At 45.6% G+C, this 16,239-nt stretch overlaps 1 pseudogene; it reads right to left on the bottom strand.

Annotated features, from left to right (window-relative positions):
• LOC112405164 (DNA polymerase subunit gamma-1 pseudogene) overlaps positions 1–8,076 on the bottom strand; it is a 16,527-nt pseudogene extending 8,451 nt beyond the window's left edge.
• Positions 8,077–16,239: the final 8,163 nt, after the last annotated feature.

Here is a 16,239-nt window from a genome sequence, read left to right as displayed (position 1 = left end):
CCCGTGTCCCCTGCATCGGCAGGCGGACTCTCAACCACTGAGCCACCAGGGAAGCCCGCATGTGTCTTTTTGACTTAAGCACGGGAGTGGGATTGCTGGGTCACATGGTAGTTCTATTTTTAGTTTTTTAAGGAACCTCCGTACGGTTCTCCATAGAGTTTTTTTACATATAAGACATTTTGTATTATTTCTGGTCTTTACAACAGTGCTTGAAAGTTTTCAAGGATGACAAAGCTGAGGCTGAGAGAGGCAAAGCAAACTGCCTTGGGCATATAGCTACTAACTTTTTTCTATTCTAATCAGACGTCTTAGTTCTAAGATAGAATCCTCTCTAGCTAGTCTACGTGGGAAGGGATTCACAAAGGCTATTAGAAATTTGTGGAATTTCTGGAGAAGCTAGGTTGAGCTTCTCGGAACAACTCTCAGAACCACACCTCAGATTTGACCATGTAACGGAGCCCAGCCAAAACACATGGACTCTGCTGTGGACGCTGGAGACAGTCCCGTCACCACTTGACTTCAGAACTGGCTGCCTTTGCTGGCCTGGACCTTCTCTGTTTTCTCAGAAAATTCACTTTCAAAACAAAGTCTTACACATGTATATCTGATTGGTAGACTCTAACACACCTGTTGTGTTAATTTCAAAATTTCAATGTATTTTTAAAAAGTTATTCCAGATGAGGGAGGTAGGATTTATACTTGGAGAATTATCCAAGCGAGAAGAAGCTGTTTGAAAGATTCGGGTAGGGACAGATGTCCACCGCAGTCACCCTCTGGAGGCCCAACATCAATGTACACCCTCCCTCCATCCTTAAATCTCTAGCCTGCAGAACACAATGCAACAATCCCTTATACAAAATATGCTACTCTTTCCTCAAAAGGGGAAGCCCCAAATTTCAGTTGATTGCATTCAGCTCCATATTCAGAATTTTGATGTTCATTCTTCTAATTTAAACGCACTCTTTTCTTAATGCCCTGTTAGCCATGGATAAATTGTAGAATAAATCCACAGAGGCTATATACACTATATATCTGGGGAAGGGAGAGGGGAAAAATTTAACATATATTCTTATATAACGTAACTCACCTGCAAGGGGAAATATAAGGCTAGAGCTGATATTTACCCACTCCATGTTACCTTTGCCCTCGGCCACAACTTGGTCTGCCTTTACCTGGCTGAGTGACCCTAACCTTTATTCCTGAGCATCTGAGTTCTTGGTGGCCCTCTACTTCTCTAAGGTTGCTCTAGTCCTGCTAACTTGCAGCACGCTGTGGGGAGGTACAAGGAGGACCCCTCAGTTTGTGAACATTGCTCCGTGCTGTCTAAGGAAGCACTCCTATTTTCCCTAACACCCAAGATCAACGGCCTCAGCTGAAATGGTCGGCACTCCCCACTGCACCCCATCTTATTTGCTGGTTTAGTGGCGTGGTGCAAGGAACCTGAAATGGCCAAGTGCCAGTCTCAACTGGTAGTAAGATTCCCCTGGTGGAAACATTTCTCTTTCGACATTTTCTATATCACATCCATTGACACTTAATTATCTTCCCTTTAGAACTGTTCTGCATGCACTGATTTTTTGAGTCATCAGAGAAGCCTAACCTTCAGGGTAGGTATGGAGGTATATCAAATGTCTAAATCTTAGCCCTAACGTGACTTCTTTCGTATTCAATAAATCCACCCCCAACTAAGGAAGATGCCTATTATTTTTGTCCTTGCCTTCACTAGTGTTTGAGAGATATACGGATAATGACTAGAGGGCTGGTAGCAGCAGGTGTCTCTGGAGAAAGGGATGAAAGAGATAACACAGCGAATTTTATGATATCTCAACCAGTCCTCCATCTTGGAAATAATCATATGGTCTTTTTTTTTTTTTTTTTTTGTGGTACGTGGGCCTCTCACTGTTGTGGCCTCTCCCATTGCGGAGCACAGGCTCCGGACGCGCAGGCTCAGCGGCCATGGCTCACGGGCCCAGCCGCTCCGCGGCACGTGGGAGCTTCCCGGACCAGGGCATGAACCCGTGTTCCCTGCATCGGCAGGCGGACTCTCAACCACTGCGCCACCAGGGAAGCCCAATAATATGGTCTTTTAACCTTGTGGCTTTTAGATCCTAAGCTCTCAAAGACTTATTTCTTGGCAGTAAGCAACATTTAGGAAATCGATCTTTGTTGTTAACTCTGAATATTCCAGTTTATTATTTTGTTTAGCCCAGTGGAATTATTAGAGGACGTCAGTCATGCCCAGTTGCCACCAGTTTATTTCAAACACTTACGAACAGAGAATTGCAAAATATCTTTTTTTCCCCTTGGGCCTATACGCGCTTGGTATTATGCTTATGCAAACAGAGTATGTAAGCACAGCTTCCTTTCCTGTATGTGCAGGCATTCGGCACATATTAATGTCATGCCTGCTACATTCCAGCTACACTCCGTTCTGGAGACACAGTGGTGAAGCCCAGGCACGGTCTTTTTGCCATAGCCTTTCTATTCTTTCTATTCTAGTAAGGGGTGCTAGTACACACCACGTCTGGCTCTGTCTCCTGCTGCTAAATTAGGATGTCCTGTCATTTACCCAGAATACAGCAGGGGGCAGATAAAGTCCATCTTTCAAAATCATTTGCGGCAGCCCAGCATTTTAGATGGCAGCCCATTAGAATTGTCACTTCAGTTTTTGAAGGAAACTAGAATCTGGTTTTGCATTTTGCTCATTGCTTATCCGACTTTCGGTATCTCTGGTATCAAATCTGGGAAAAAGCCAAACTGCAGGTACATTTTCTCTTTCAGAGTAAATACTTTTGGGAAATAGCTGTGAGGGACGCTTGCTAAGTAAAGGAATTCTACTCTGAATGCTTTCAAAAATAAAGACTATTCAATGGATTTAACATTAATTCAATTTAATATTTTCAATAAATCTGAATTTTTATTTAAGTATTTGCTTAAGTTGAACTGTAGCTGTGTTTTGATTTTTGCTGAGAGGATGGGTAAAAAGACCATCCTCATTAGCTAATCCTATTCCTATTTCAGAAATAGTAGCCACTCCTACATCCTTTTGGAGTGAATTAAGAGGAAATGTTAGAAATGTAGAGAAAGCAGATGCATGCGCGTGCGCACGTGTGTGTGTGTGTGTGTGTGTGTGTGTGTTTGACATACTGTTATGGCCACAAGAATGGCATCAGAGGGGCAGAAGAAAGGAGAGGACCAAGGATGTGGGGTGTTGCATTTTGGGCAAAGATGTCGAGAGAATATCCTAATTTTGGACTTTTTAATGGTATGTTAGGTTTGCTGGGTTCTTTAAAGCAATAAGTATTCAACTGAGCTGTGAAGCTAGACATTGGAATTTCCTATGAAAAGGAAAATCTGAGCTAAAGAGAAGAGAGTTACCTGAGCAGATACCTTTAATCAACCAGCACCTTACTGGATCTTTTATGAATCTATGGTTTCCCTGGGCCTCCTCTTCTATTACTTTCTACGGGACAAACACAGGAAAACTACGCCAACTCCCTCTGGCAAAGGCTCCTTAGAGAGCCAGTGGGTGAGTAGAGGTGGGAGGGGAGAGGGCTAAATCAATTTCTAGTGAATCTGAGAGCCAATCAAATCTTATTATTCTGTTGAATTATTTCTCTTCTCCTGTACATAGTAAGTTCTGTGGAACAGGGTCACGTTTATCTTGTTCACCACTGACTTTCCTGTGACCATGACATTTTTCATACACCAGTGCCTTAGGAGCAAAAATAACAGCCCTCCCACTGACCTCATTAAGAAAAGACTAAAGAGATTAAGAAACGTGGATAATCCCAGCCATGAGTTATTTGGAAATTGTGTGTGTGTGTGTGTGAGATTTCCAATCTTCTGTCCCTGTTCACCTATGAATATGATGAAATGCAGAGGTACTGAGTAAGAATAGTTAAGGAGTTCTGAAATGCCTTCGAAGTTGACCTAATATTGTAGATTCCTTGAATTAGAAGGGCCTTACCCTGCCCCACCCATCCAGTTCAGGAATTCTGCAATGTCCCTAAAGGGAAGTCACCTTATTCTGCTGGAACACTCACCAAATCTTGAAGTAGTGATTCCATTACGAGAAAGCTCTTCTTCCTTTTTCTTTTTCTTTCTTTCTTTCTTTCCTTATTTATTTATTTATTTTTTTTGGCAAGGGGTGTTTAAAAAATATAGAAAAGAATGTAATGACTTTCACATGCCCACTGTCTAAGAATAAACAAGTACTAATGTTTTGTCCTTTTGGTCTCAGCTGTCCACTGTTGGGATATAGTCCTCCATGGGTCTCTCACCTTTTAGTGCATTTGCGAGTGAACTACTGGGCCATCTTTTCCAGGGTGTTTGGATGGTGAACGACTGTGGAAGGTAGAGATGGTGGTTCCCTTCAGAATAAAGGGCAGGTTACTTATGACCTTGGAAGACAGAGTGTGTCTCGCAATGGAGCAAATGGCAGGTATGCTTAGTGCCCATTGTGAAATTATCAGGTTCCTTAAACCCAGGGTTCTTCTCTCCTGTAGTCCAACCACTGCATGTGCAGGTGTCATCTGGTCCTCTTCACATTGCCCTTAGGAAATTGGGACCAAAATGCTGATCTGTCACTACTGCTATTGCTGTGAGTAACAAGCTGCCTTTTGTCTCTGATCCAGGAGTTTCGTGCCAGCATCCATGAAACTGTTGTAGGTTACTATTTAAACCATCATAGGCCAGAGAAACAGGTGGAAATAGCTCCCAAGTAATATCAATATTAAAACTTGATGAGGATAGAAAAAGAAAACTAGAAAATTTCACGTATGAATGTAGAAGCTAAGATACTAAACAAAAATTAGTAAGCACAATCCAGTGAAAGTTACAAAAAGAATGAAAGGAAATTAAGCCCATGTTTATAAAGATAGTTTCAAATTTGGAAATTCATCAAAAAAATTTACTGTGTTAGATTGAAAGAGAAAAAACCTGTATTATTATAGCAGTAGAAAGTAAAAGCATTTGATAAAATCTAGCAACAATTACTAATAAAAATTCCATGTAAGTTAGGGATAGAATAAAACTTTTTAGACATGCTGATGACTGTATCAAACTATGAAACAGAGAAGCCATTTTAAAATCTGGAACAAATAGCATTGACCACTTGTATCGTTATTTAGTATTGTTTTGGAAGTTTCAAATAACGCAGTAGGACAATAAAATATGTAAAATGTCAGAGAAAAACCAGTCACAAAGAGGCGGTATGAGCCAAGGAAAGATTAGGAACTTGAGACGCACAGACGTGGGTCAGAATCTCACTTTGGCTCCATTTTATCTGTGGAACTTTGGGCAAGCTATTTAATTTTTTACAATTCAATTTTCTCTTCAGTGAAATAGGCATCATAATAATTTTTGGAGATCCTGCACGGATTAAATTCCCTGCTGTCTTGCTTTTTTTAAAAATATTTATTTACTGGGACTTCCCTGGTGGTCGGTCCAGTGGGTAAGACTCTGCACTCCCAATGCAGGGGGCCTGGGTTCGATCCCTGTTTGGGGAACTAGATCCCACATGCATGCTGCATCTAAGAGTCCGCATGCCGCAACTAAACATGTCTCAGCGAAGATCCCGAGTGCCTAAATATTTATTTATTTAGGCTGTGCCAGTCTTAGTTGCGGCACTCAGGATCTAGGCCCCCGACCAGGGATCGAACCCAGACCCCCTGCATTGGGAGTGCGGATTCTTACCCACTGGACCACCAGGGAAGTCCTCCTGCGGTATTGTTAAGGGGCCCAGCTCAGTGCCTGACACATGTTCGGTGTTCCACAAATGTCCATTCCTTCTGACACTTTCAACCTCTGAGAATTTGAAAAAGAATAAGGATTTGGATGTCTGCGAAGCCTGTCACGATAGCAACCTCTGTGATTAAGAATAAAACCAGTATAGAGATGCCTAATTCTTTTTGTTCAAGCTTCTTCCAGAAACCTGAGAACTTTCAACAGTGGCAACCCAAATTGATGATTCTGCCTCTTACAGAAGAAAATCAATAAACATTAGCTCCTCTGAAGCAGACAAATTACAGGAACAACAAGTTCCACAGTGTTTCATAATCTTATGACAAACACCATCCGAGTTCCTGGACGAGGAATCTTTTCTTACCAGGATCCCACTGGCCAGTCCCAAAGTGGGCTTTGTCTCCCTCTCTTGGTTTTGTCACTTTGCTCATATGATTTGTTTGCCCTTTTGCCTATTGTGAGCTTGGCCATCTCCTGGTTTGGTAAGTTCCCGGCACTTTAGAGGCAGCCCATGTCCATGGAGAGTCCTGGGAGGCCTCCTGATCTGGCCACTAACTATTGGGCCTCGGCTCTAGCGATAACAATGAAGGTTTATTTCTCTGGAACATCTTTAAAGCCTATGGCTCAGTCTTCTCTGCTCATCTGAGAGAAGTATCTTTGAGTCAGCTTAGGGAGACACCACTCCCACTGTCAACTCTGGGATTTAGGGTCTGTCCTGGGCCACAAAAGAGCCCTCAGACCTACCCCTGCCTCAGGCAAGTCCTCATGTATGAGCTGGGCCCCATGTTCCAATCTGAGTATGTTGTCCTCAGGCAGTTCTATTAGGAGTAGGGGTGCAGGGAATGTGAGGTTGGGGCACTGGTGGAGAAAGTTGGGCTGCTCTGGACATGTAGAGAAAGGTATAACTTGGGCTTGAGAGCAAAGGAAACAAGTCATGAAACTGACTCTGTGGCTCGATCATCTTTATTTATTTGTTTGTTTGTTTATGTATTTGGCTGCGCTGGGTCTTAGTTGCAGCATGCAAGATCTTTTTTAGTTGTGGCATGTGGAATCTTTAGCTGTGGCATGAGGGCTCTTAGTTGTGGCATGCAGGATCTAGGTCCCTGGCCAGGGATCGAACCCGGGCCCCCTGCATTGGGAGCACAGAGTCTTAACCACTGGACTACCAGGGAAGTTCCTGGATAATATTTATACATCACAGAAATGTCACTGGACTTGATAGCTGAGATAGCTCAGGCTCAGAGGGGTTAGGTGATTTGCCCAACACTGCACAGCACTGGAATCAAGACTGGATCCAGATCCTCTGACTCCTGGTCCAGTGCTCACTCCTTTCACTCAAGGTCCTGCTCCCCCCAGGTTTGCTTTGGTGATGCAGCAGGTAGGACTCAGCACATTAGTGGAGCGCTTGGAGACTTGGTTTGGTCACCACCTCAACACCTGGTGTGGTCACACTCTTCAGATCCTAAAGCCTTTCAAGGCTGGGGTGACGGGGTGGGACAGGAAAGGGGAGGAGGAGAAGCAGGAGGGATTGGGGGACCTGTCGGGGCAGGAAAGGCTGGGGCTCAGAACTCTAGATGATGTGCCAGAGGATGTCTGACTCACAGACAGCAGGGTGGGGTGTAGAGGATAACCAGACAGACCCTCACTGTGCCTCCAGCAGGCCCATAGTTTAGGGAGGGTACAAAAGATGTGGAAGATCCTCTCTCTGCTAGCAGGACCTCTTCTGAGGTGGAATTGGCAGTGCTGGAAATTCCTGCCCAGGGTAGGCCCAGCTGCGTAGACCCTACTGCATGGCCGTGTCCAGTAGGTAACAGGGCCATCCCTGGGCAGTGACATGAATTTGACCTTGGGGAAGGGAACCCAGGGCAGCATCCTTTCCCTTCATATATCTACTTCCCTTTTGACTGGCTTCCCTCTTTTTTTTTTTGCGGTACGCGGGCCTCTCACTGTTGTGGCCTCTCCCGTTGCGGAGCACAGGCTCCGGACGCGCAGGCTCAGCGGCCATGGCTCACGGGCCCAGCCGCTCCGTGGCATGTGGGATCTTCCCGGACCGGGGCATGAACCCGCGTCCCCTGCATCGGCAGGCGGACTCTCAACCACTGCGCCACCAGGGAAGCCCTGGCTTCCCTCTTGACCCACACCCCTGCTTTTTGCTGCCAAATGAGTGGTGAGGGCTGTGACGATAGTCACAGAGGATCACAGGCAGTTTTCAGGGTGTGCATTCACACCCTTTCCTGTCATTAGGAAACATGCAGTTTCCTTGAGATTCGACTCACCACGTTTCTTGCTCTTGCCTTCTTTCTCTTGAAGCATGGGGCCATCTGGGTTCATTTCTGCTGTAGTAGAAACATAGACGCCTCCTCTTTACCGTAAGAAAATCAACACCGTGGACATGATGACCAATGGCAGCTGATGCTGAGGCTCAGAGCTGGGGAAGCCACAGGACTGATGGCGCCTGAAGAGGACGCATCCCACGGCGGGCCGTAGCTTCCTGGCACCCACCTCTAACCGTCATGGAAGCCTGCAGTCACCAGCTCTTTCTATTTTTTTAAGAGAAGCTGAAAATCTAAATTGAAAAACTTCGGCACAAAATTGGCAGAAAATTTCTTAAAGATACAGATAGAACGAGCAAAACATGATTTGATTTGAAGGCGGGTTCGTTTGTAACTTCTGAGCTACCTGTTCTTTAAAAAAATTCCTCCCAGGTATTTCACCTCTGGGTCTCTTCCTCAAAACCCATAATTTTAGTCTATTCTGAGACAATATCAGACAACCTGAATCGAGGGACAGTGTATGACATACCTGACCAGTAATTTTCACAATGGTCAAGGTCATGATAAACAAGGAAACACAGAAAAACGGTCACAGATTGGAAGAGACGAAGAAGACATGATGACTGCATGCCATGTGGGATTCTGGAACGTTAATGGAGAAATGGGTGAAATCTGACTAATGTCTGGAGTGTAGCTGATGTCAGGGTACCAATGTTAATTTCTTAACTTGGACAAATGCAGCGCGGTCAGGAAAGATTTTATCATTAGTGGACACTGGGCTTAGGGTATATGGTGGGAAATGTTGGCACTACATTTGCAACTTTTCTGTAAATCTAAATTTATTCCAAAATCAAAAGCTTATTAAAAAGAAAAAGTCCCTTCCAGGCCTGAGATAACCTCTGGCTGCTATGGTTCAGAAAATGAAGCCAGGTTTCTCATGTCAAAACAAATGCTGTCCCACTGGTGTTCTCCCTCCCGCCCTGTGAAATGTACTTAGTACAGGATCAAGTTCTACTATCATCTTCTTTCAGATCAGGTGGGAACAAGCGCTCCTAAAATGGGCCTGTGAGTGAGCCCGGAAGCATGCAGGTGGTCAGGCAACTTTACAAAATGGCGTCTCTCTTTCTACTAGAAAGAGAAACTCTGTTTAATGGCCACACACACTGCTGTGCTCCCACTCTACCTGCCCTACAGTGACCGGAGTTTGAAATTCAGAGGCAGAGTTCTAGGCGCACTCCCAGGACTGACATTTGCCTAAGGGTACGGTGGCTGCATCACTTCCTAAATGGCTTCTGGCATTGCGTAGTAGGATCCAAGAAGAGCCCCCTCCTTTCTAAGAAAACATTCTCAGCATCAGGAGCATTGGGGAGGGAGAGAGAGAGAGAGAGGGCTGAAGTGAGCTGTCAGAGAGAGGAAGGGGCCGGCATGGGAGTGAGAAACCTTGACAAATATTTTCATCTCTGTAGAGGAGTCAGGTTTCTCCAAACGAGTGGTTCCTCCAACTCCACAGGAATTGTATAACTCTGCAGCGTTCCTGCTCGCAGATCTGAGCCTCCCCTTTCAGGATCCAAACAAGTGACCACAAATCAAACAGAGCTTGGACTCCTTCCACTAATAGCATGGAAAGCCATTAGCTGAAGTTGTTTGAAAAGGGAAGTGGCTCAGATATCTCTGGTCTCACAAGAAAAGCTTCTGTAATATCAGATTATGGTTACCAAAGGGCTTAGGGACTGAGGCATCGTGTGTCTCGTAACGAGAGGTTATTTATTGCACCACTGAACCAACACTCTCCCTTGCTCACTTGCACAAGATATGATGAAGAGTCCTTTCAAGTTGAATTAAGTTTAAATGGAAAAGTAACACACATGCTCCCAGCTAATGCTTGGGTTTAGCTCTGGTGGTGTGGGCAGAGAGGGTAGAGGGCTCCCTCTGTGGGTGGTCCCGGGGGCTCTGCAAGGCTCTCTTTGCCCCGGTCTCTAATGCTTGAAGTTCAACTCATGGGGATCATTCCTTGGGGTTAGGGCCCTGTTTCCAAGAGAGTCTTTGCCACAAATGTTGAGAATCTGGGCTGTTCACGATCATTAACCTAACGGGGCCCCCACTTTCTTTGGGGAACTATTTCTCCCAGTCCCCCTTCCCCGTGGTTCTGAGGGGCTGCCAATCCCAGAACTCCACGCTCTTGGCCAGGGCTTAGGCATGTACCCATCCCTTGGGCCACAGTGATTGGTTCAGGGATGGCAGAATCTGGGCCAATCGGAGGCCCCGTTCTAAGAGCTAGTGGTGAAGTCATCCTAACTCAGGGAGGTTGGAGGGATGTTTGGGAATCTAGAGCCCCCCAGGCTATGTTTTCAGTCGCGCAGAGAAAATCCATCTTCACCGGAGTAATAAAGCTGAGTAGAGGTAAGGAGAGCGGGGAGGCGGAGAGAGAGGGGAGGCGGGGAGAGAGGGGAGGCGGAGAGAGAGGGGTCTTCCTGGCGTCGAGGCCCAATTCTAGGCACTGAGAGCCCAGACATGTGTCTGGACGCTCCAGGATCTTTACAACGAAGCTGCATCTTAATTAAGCTTGTTTGTACTGGGCTTCTACCACTCTCAAGAGAGAACATTCTAACGCTTTCATCAATGTGCCCATCTTCCACGGCTTTCCATAAACACCATTCCTGCACGGGCAAGAGAAGGCTGCCTGCCGGCCTGGCTTTAGAGTCTCTGAGGGCACACCGTAGGTGGGCTCCAAGATGTCAGGGGCCCCAGCTGGTCAAGATGGAAGGGAGATAAAATCAAAACACCTGGGCTCCATAGATGCGAAAGCGGAGGGCTTTTCTTCTTGGGGTTTCATCCGTTTTGCTCATTGGGTTTTCTGGTAAGATTCTTTTGAAGAAAGGGCTCTGCAGCTTAGAATAGTTTTACGTTCACCCTCTTAGAGGATCTTTACCTGCCTCTCCAGGGCTAATGTTCTTTATGGTTTCACTTTCCTAGTCCCCTGGCCTGGGCATGATTCACGTTACAGGCCTAAGAGCTTGCTATGTTCACGGGCTGGGTAGGCCCAGGCCCAGGGGATGCGAGCTCCCACCCAGGCCCTCCCAGCGGCGTCCGTTTCTGTCACGACTCTGCAGGCCCCGCCGAGATAAACCTGGAGTAAGTCAGTCTTGTGGAGTTTCCGCCTCAGCTAGACATTCTCATCCTTGGATGCCCCATCCCAGTCGGAAGGGTATGTGTGGGCGTCCCGGGTGGTCTGCGATTCCGGACTCCTGGAACAATCCGGCGGGAAGGTGGCCGCTGGCCAGCCCAGGTGCCCTGAGGCCCCCGCAAGCCAGAGAGCCTGCTGTGAGTGCGGCAGGATGTCAGGCCGGAGGGGGAGGCCAGAGGACAGAGGGAAGCCTGTGGGGTGGAGAATAATAAACTCCTTCATGGCTCTGGAGGCTCGTGGAGACTGATGTTCAATTATAAATAATCCCAGGATTTGTTCAAAGCTCACCAGCAGCCCTGAGCGCCCTACAGCTGGGCAGAGCGGCCCACGTGACTTTTCAGATCTCAGAGGTGTGACAACCTCCCTGATGGCCTTCGCAGTGATGCTGGGGGGAGTGGGTGGGCGCGTTTGAGAACACAACTGAGAGACATTTATCGAACTGAAATCGAAGTTCCCACCACGCATGTTTACTGAGTTTTTGTGCAGGTATGTTAGAGAACTCTGCGCTTGCAGTGGAGAACTTTTAATTTGTACAGCTAATCTTTTAATTTTATTTTATCTTTTTTATATATTTTTTAAACATCTTTATTGGAGTATAATTGCTTTACAATGGTGTGTTACTTTCTGCTGTATAACAAAGTGAATCAGCTATACGTATACATATATCCCCATACCTCTTCCCTCTTGCGTCTCCCACCCTCCCTATCCCACCCCTCTAGGTGGTCACAGAGCACCGAGCTGATCTCCCCGTGTGATGCAGCTGCTTCCCACTAGCTATTTTACATTTGGTAGTGTACAGCTAGTCTTTATTGAGCACCTACATACATATTCTGAGCTAGGCATTGGGGTGGACGGGGAGGCAGAGAAAAATACGTCCTTGCGCCGGAGTGGGAGAAGCAAAGATGAGGCGAAGATAATTGCTAGAATCCTGGCCTTGCTTAGATGCTCTAGGATGGTTCTGGGAGCAATGAGGGAGGCCTGGAGGGGCCATTGCATTTGAACTGGTTCCTTTGTTTATTTTTTTGGCCATGCTGGGCAGCTTTCGGGATGTTAGTTCCCCAACCAGGATCGAACCTGGGCCCCCTTCAGTGAAAGCGCCGAGTCCTAATTACTGGACAGCCAGGGAATTCCCTCGAACTGGTTCTTGCAAGAGCATGAGGAGAACTGGGCGGAGGACTGAATTCTGAGTCCTGGTGAGGAAGCTCAGGAAGTGAGTGAGAATTCTGAAGTCCAGCACGCAGGAGCCGGTGGACAGAAAGAGCCCGACCAGAGCGAGGGGTCTGGCGGGAGGGCTGCGGGGCAGAGGTGCGACCCAGGCAGGGCCCGAGGGTCAGGGGTGGAGCCTGAAGCGATCCCCCCAGCATGGAAGCCAGAGGCTGTGAGCTTGTTTGTAAACCCTGTGGCTGGTGGTGGCTGGAAAGGGCATTCCCCAAGAAAGTATGAGCAGCCTGAAAGCTGAGGGAGCGTGTGATGGCCCCTGAGGAGGCCCTTTTCCCTTCTACGCAACCCCGGTCCCAGTTGGCTTTGTCACTGCATGCTAGCCGTGGCCTGGGCCAAAACGTTTTGAGAGAAGTAGTTTTCAGGCAACATCAAGAAATCCCAGAAAACATATCATTCGAAGAAAATGTACTTCTAGAGTTTTAATGAAGGTGGAGGGAAGGCCGGGTGGAGTTCAAAACCATGTTTCCCCCCAAAGGAATGAAATGGTACATGGTGTCCTTTCAAACATTGCTGTGTTTTGGGAATGACGTGGGCTCTAGGGATGTAGGGGAGGGTAAAAATATCTCACTGTAATTTGAGGGAAAGTGTCCATTTTCTTCTTATTCCCTGTAGAAGTGAAAACAAAATGTGTGTGTGCGTGTGTGCGTGTGTGTGTGGTGCCGGCTGGAATATCATATGACATGACAGCTGATAAAAGACTCCTGTTACATGTGTTATTCAATCAGTTGCCAGCAAAGTAATTGTTAAATCTTTCAAAATCAGCATTTCCGAGCCTCACAGCAAGGGTTTTACCAGAAAAACAGGAAAAGACTTCACATCTTTCCCAATTCAGTCCTCCTAGCACTCTCTTCATTCCCCTGCTGTTTTTTCTTCATAGAAAAGAAGACATTTGTCCAAGGGAGGAGGATTCAGGACACTGCATCAGGACTTCCTGTTCTCCCCTAAACCCCACCTTGAACAATTCTTTTCTTAAGTATCCATTTTATTTTATTTTATTGTTTTAAATTTATTGATAGCTAGTGGGAAGCAGCCACATAGCACAGGTAGATCAGCTCGGGGCTTTGTGACCATCTAGAGGGGTGGGATCGGGAGGGTGGGAGGGAGACACAAGAGCAAGGAGATATGCGGATATATGTATATGTATAGCTGATTCACTTTGTTCTACAGCAGAAACCAACACACTATTGTAAAGCAATTTTACTCCAATAAAGATGTTAAAAAATATTTATTGGAGTATAGTTGATTTACAATGTTGTGTTAGTTTCTGCTGTACAGCAAAGTGAAGCAGTTATAAATATACATATATCCACTCTTTTTTAAGCTTCTTTTCCCACATAGGTCATTACAGAGTATCGAGAAGAGTTCCTTGTGCTATACAGCATTTCCCAAACTTTTAAAAGCCTTATGGACTTACTAGAAGCCTAACATTCCCAAGAACAGAACACATGTCTGTTGAAAGTCTCCAGGTGCCCAGGGCTGGCGGGACATAATTGGTGGTGTAAGATATTGTCTGGCCATTAAATGTGTGGGAGTGATGCCTAGCGGGGGAATCAAGGATGGTCAGAATGTGGCCAAAATACGCAGAGCTGCAAAGAATGCTGGGAGCTTGGCTCCACTGCCCTTGAACCCTGGAGACAAGGCTGGCTCTGGGAACCCTCGGATCATGTGGGAGCCGGTGGGCGCCAGGAAACCTGGACAAGGACAGATCGGGAGATGTGGGTCCCTCTGGATTTAGCGCGTTTCAGTAAACCCCTAGCTCACTCCTCAAGGTCTGAAGATGGATGAAGTTCCTCCCAACCTACCCTTCTCTTTTCATTTCCTGAGCAAGATGTCCCTTCACTTCTCTGGGCCTCATCTTCCTTGTCCAGTGAAGGGATTGAGCTAGATCATCTGTAGGGTCTTTTCAGCACTGACCTCCTATGCAGGGCTGGCTACCTAATTTGTTGGGCCAAGTGCACAGTGAAAATGCAAGACCCTTGTTCAAAAATGAGGGGAAAAGTGCCATTAAAGGTCCTAAAATACAAAGCTTTTCCTTTCTCCTGTGTTCTCTTTCGACTTATGATTTTTTTATTTACTAACGTTTTCGTAAGTAAAGTTAAAATTTAATATTAGCGTGAATTTTACCATTCATCCTTATGTTGTGCAATGCCTGTTTTAAGTTATTAAATATAAGAGCATTTAACTTATATGCACAATCACTGAAATTACACAATTCATATTTTGTAGCTCACACATGCAGATATATTTGGTCTTTACCAGAACAGTAGAAACACTGCACACAATGGGCTCAGCTCTTTTCACTTTACTTCTTCTTTTTTTTAAAATAAATTTATTTATCTATTTATTTATTTTTGGCTGCATTGGGTCTTAGTTGCTGCATGCGGGCATTCTCTAGTTGTGGTAAGCAGGGGCTACTCTTTGTTGCGGTGCGCGGGCTTCTCGTTGCGGTGGCTTCTCTTGTTGTGGAACACGGGCTCTAGGCACGTGGACTTAAGTAGTTGTGGCTCACGGGCCCTAGAGCACAGGCTCAGTAGTTGTGGCACACGGGCTTAGTTGCTCTGTGGCATGTGGGATCTTCCCGGACCAGGGCTCGAACCCGTGTCCCCTGCACTGGCAGGTGGATTCTTAACCATTGCGCCACCAGGGAAGTACCCCACTTTACTTCTGATATGCACACATTCTACCTACACTCTCAACTTCCTGATGAGTAAGGAAGGACTGAAAGGAAAAGAACTATGGAAGTGCCTTATCTCTCCCCTTCCTTCTGCGTCACCATTTTCAGCGTAAATGGTGGACTAACACAGGCAAGTAACGTAAGAAAGCAAAAATCTAATACAGGAAAATATCACCTGCTTCTATAAAAAGAAATTAAAAAGGAACCACCATAACATCTTGTAAAGTACAAAGATATCATAAGAGGAAAGAAAGAAAGGAACAGGAAAAACAAATATCAAGGAAAGTACAAGCTCCAGAGAAATGTTACAGTCTAGCTGATAAAATCATGACATTAAAACAACATTACACACTCATTAGAATGGCCCAAATTCGAAACACTGACAGTACAGAATGCTGAACAGGGTGTGGAGCAACAGGAACTCTCATTCATTGCTGATGGGAATGCAAAGTGGTACAGCCATTTTTTTTTTTAATTGAAGTATAGTTGATTTACAATGTTGTGCTAATTTCTGCTCTACAGCAAGGTGACTCAGTTAGCTACAGCCACTTTGGAAGACAGTTTGTCAGTTTCACACGATTCAGCAATTGTGCTCCTTGGTATTTACCCAAATGAGTTGAAAACGCATGTCTACACAAAAACCTGCACACTGATGTTTATAGAAGATTTTTTTCATAATTGCCAAAACTTGGGAGCAATGAAGACATCCTTCAGTAGGTGAATGGATGTGGTACATCCCAACAATGGAATGTTATTCAGTGCTAAAAGGAAACGGACAATTAAGCTATGAAGAGATTTAGAGGAACCTTAAATGCATATTATTACTTAGTGAAAGAAGTTAATCTGAAAAGGCTACATATTGTATGATTCCAACTATGACATTCTGGAAAATGCAGAACTGTGGTGAGAGTAAAAAATAGATCTGTGGTTGCCAGGGGCTAGTGAGGAGGGAGGGATGAATAGATGGAACACAGTGGATTTCTAGGGTGGTGGAACTATTCTGTATGATACTATTATGGTGGATACATGCCATCATTCATTTGTCAAAACACATAGAATGTACAACACCAACAGTGACCCCTAATGTAAACTAAGGACGTTGAGTGATAATGATGTGTCAGGGTGGGTTCATCAACTGTAAC

This window comes from Neophocaena asiaeorientalis, unplaced genomic scaffold (genome assembly GCF_003031525.2).
Source record: "Neophocaena asiaeorientalis asiaeorientalis breed wild unplaced genomic scaffold, Neophocaena_asiaeorientalis_V1.1 scaffold171, whole genome shotgun sequence".
Lineage (NCBI taxonomy): Eukaryota > Metazoa > Chordata > Mammalia > Artiodactyla > Phocoenidae > Neophocaena > Neophocaena asiaeorientalis.
The sequence above is the reverse complement of the archived record's forward strand: the minus strand, read 5'-3'. Positions and strand labels throughout refer to the sequence as shown.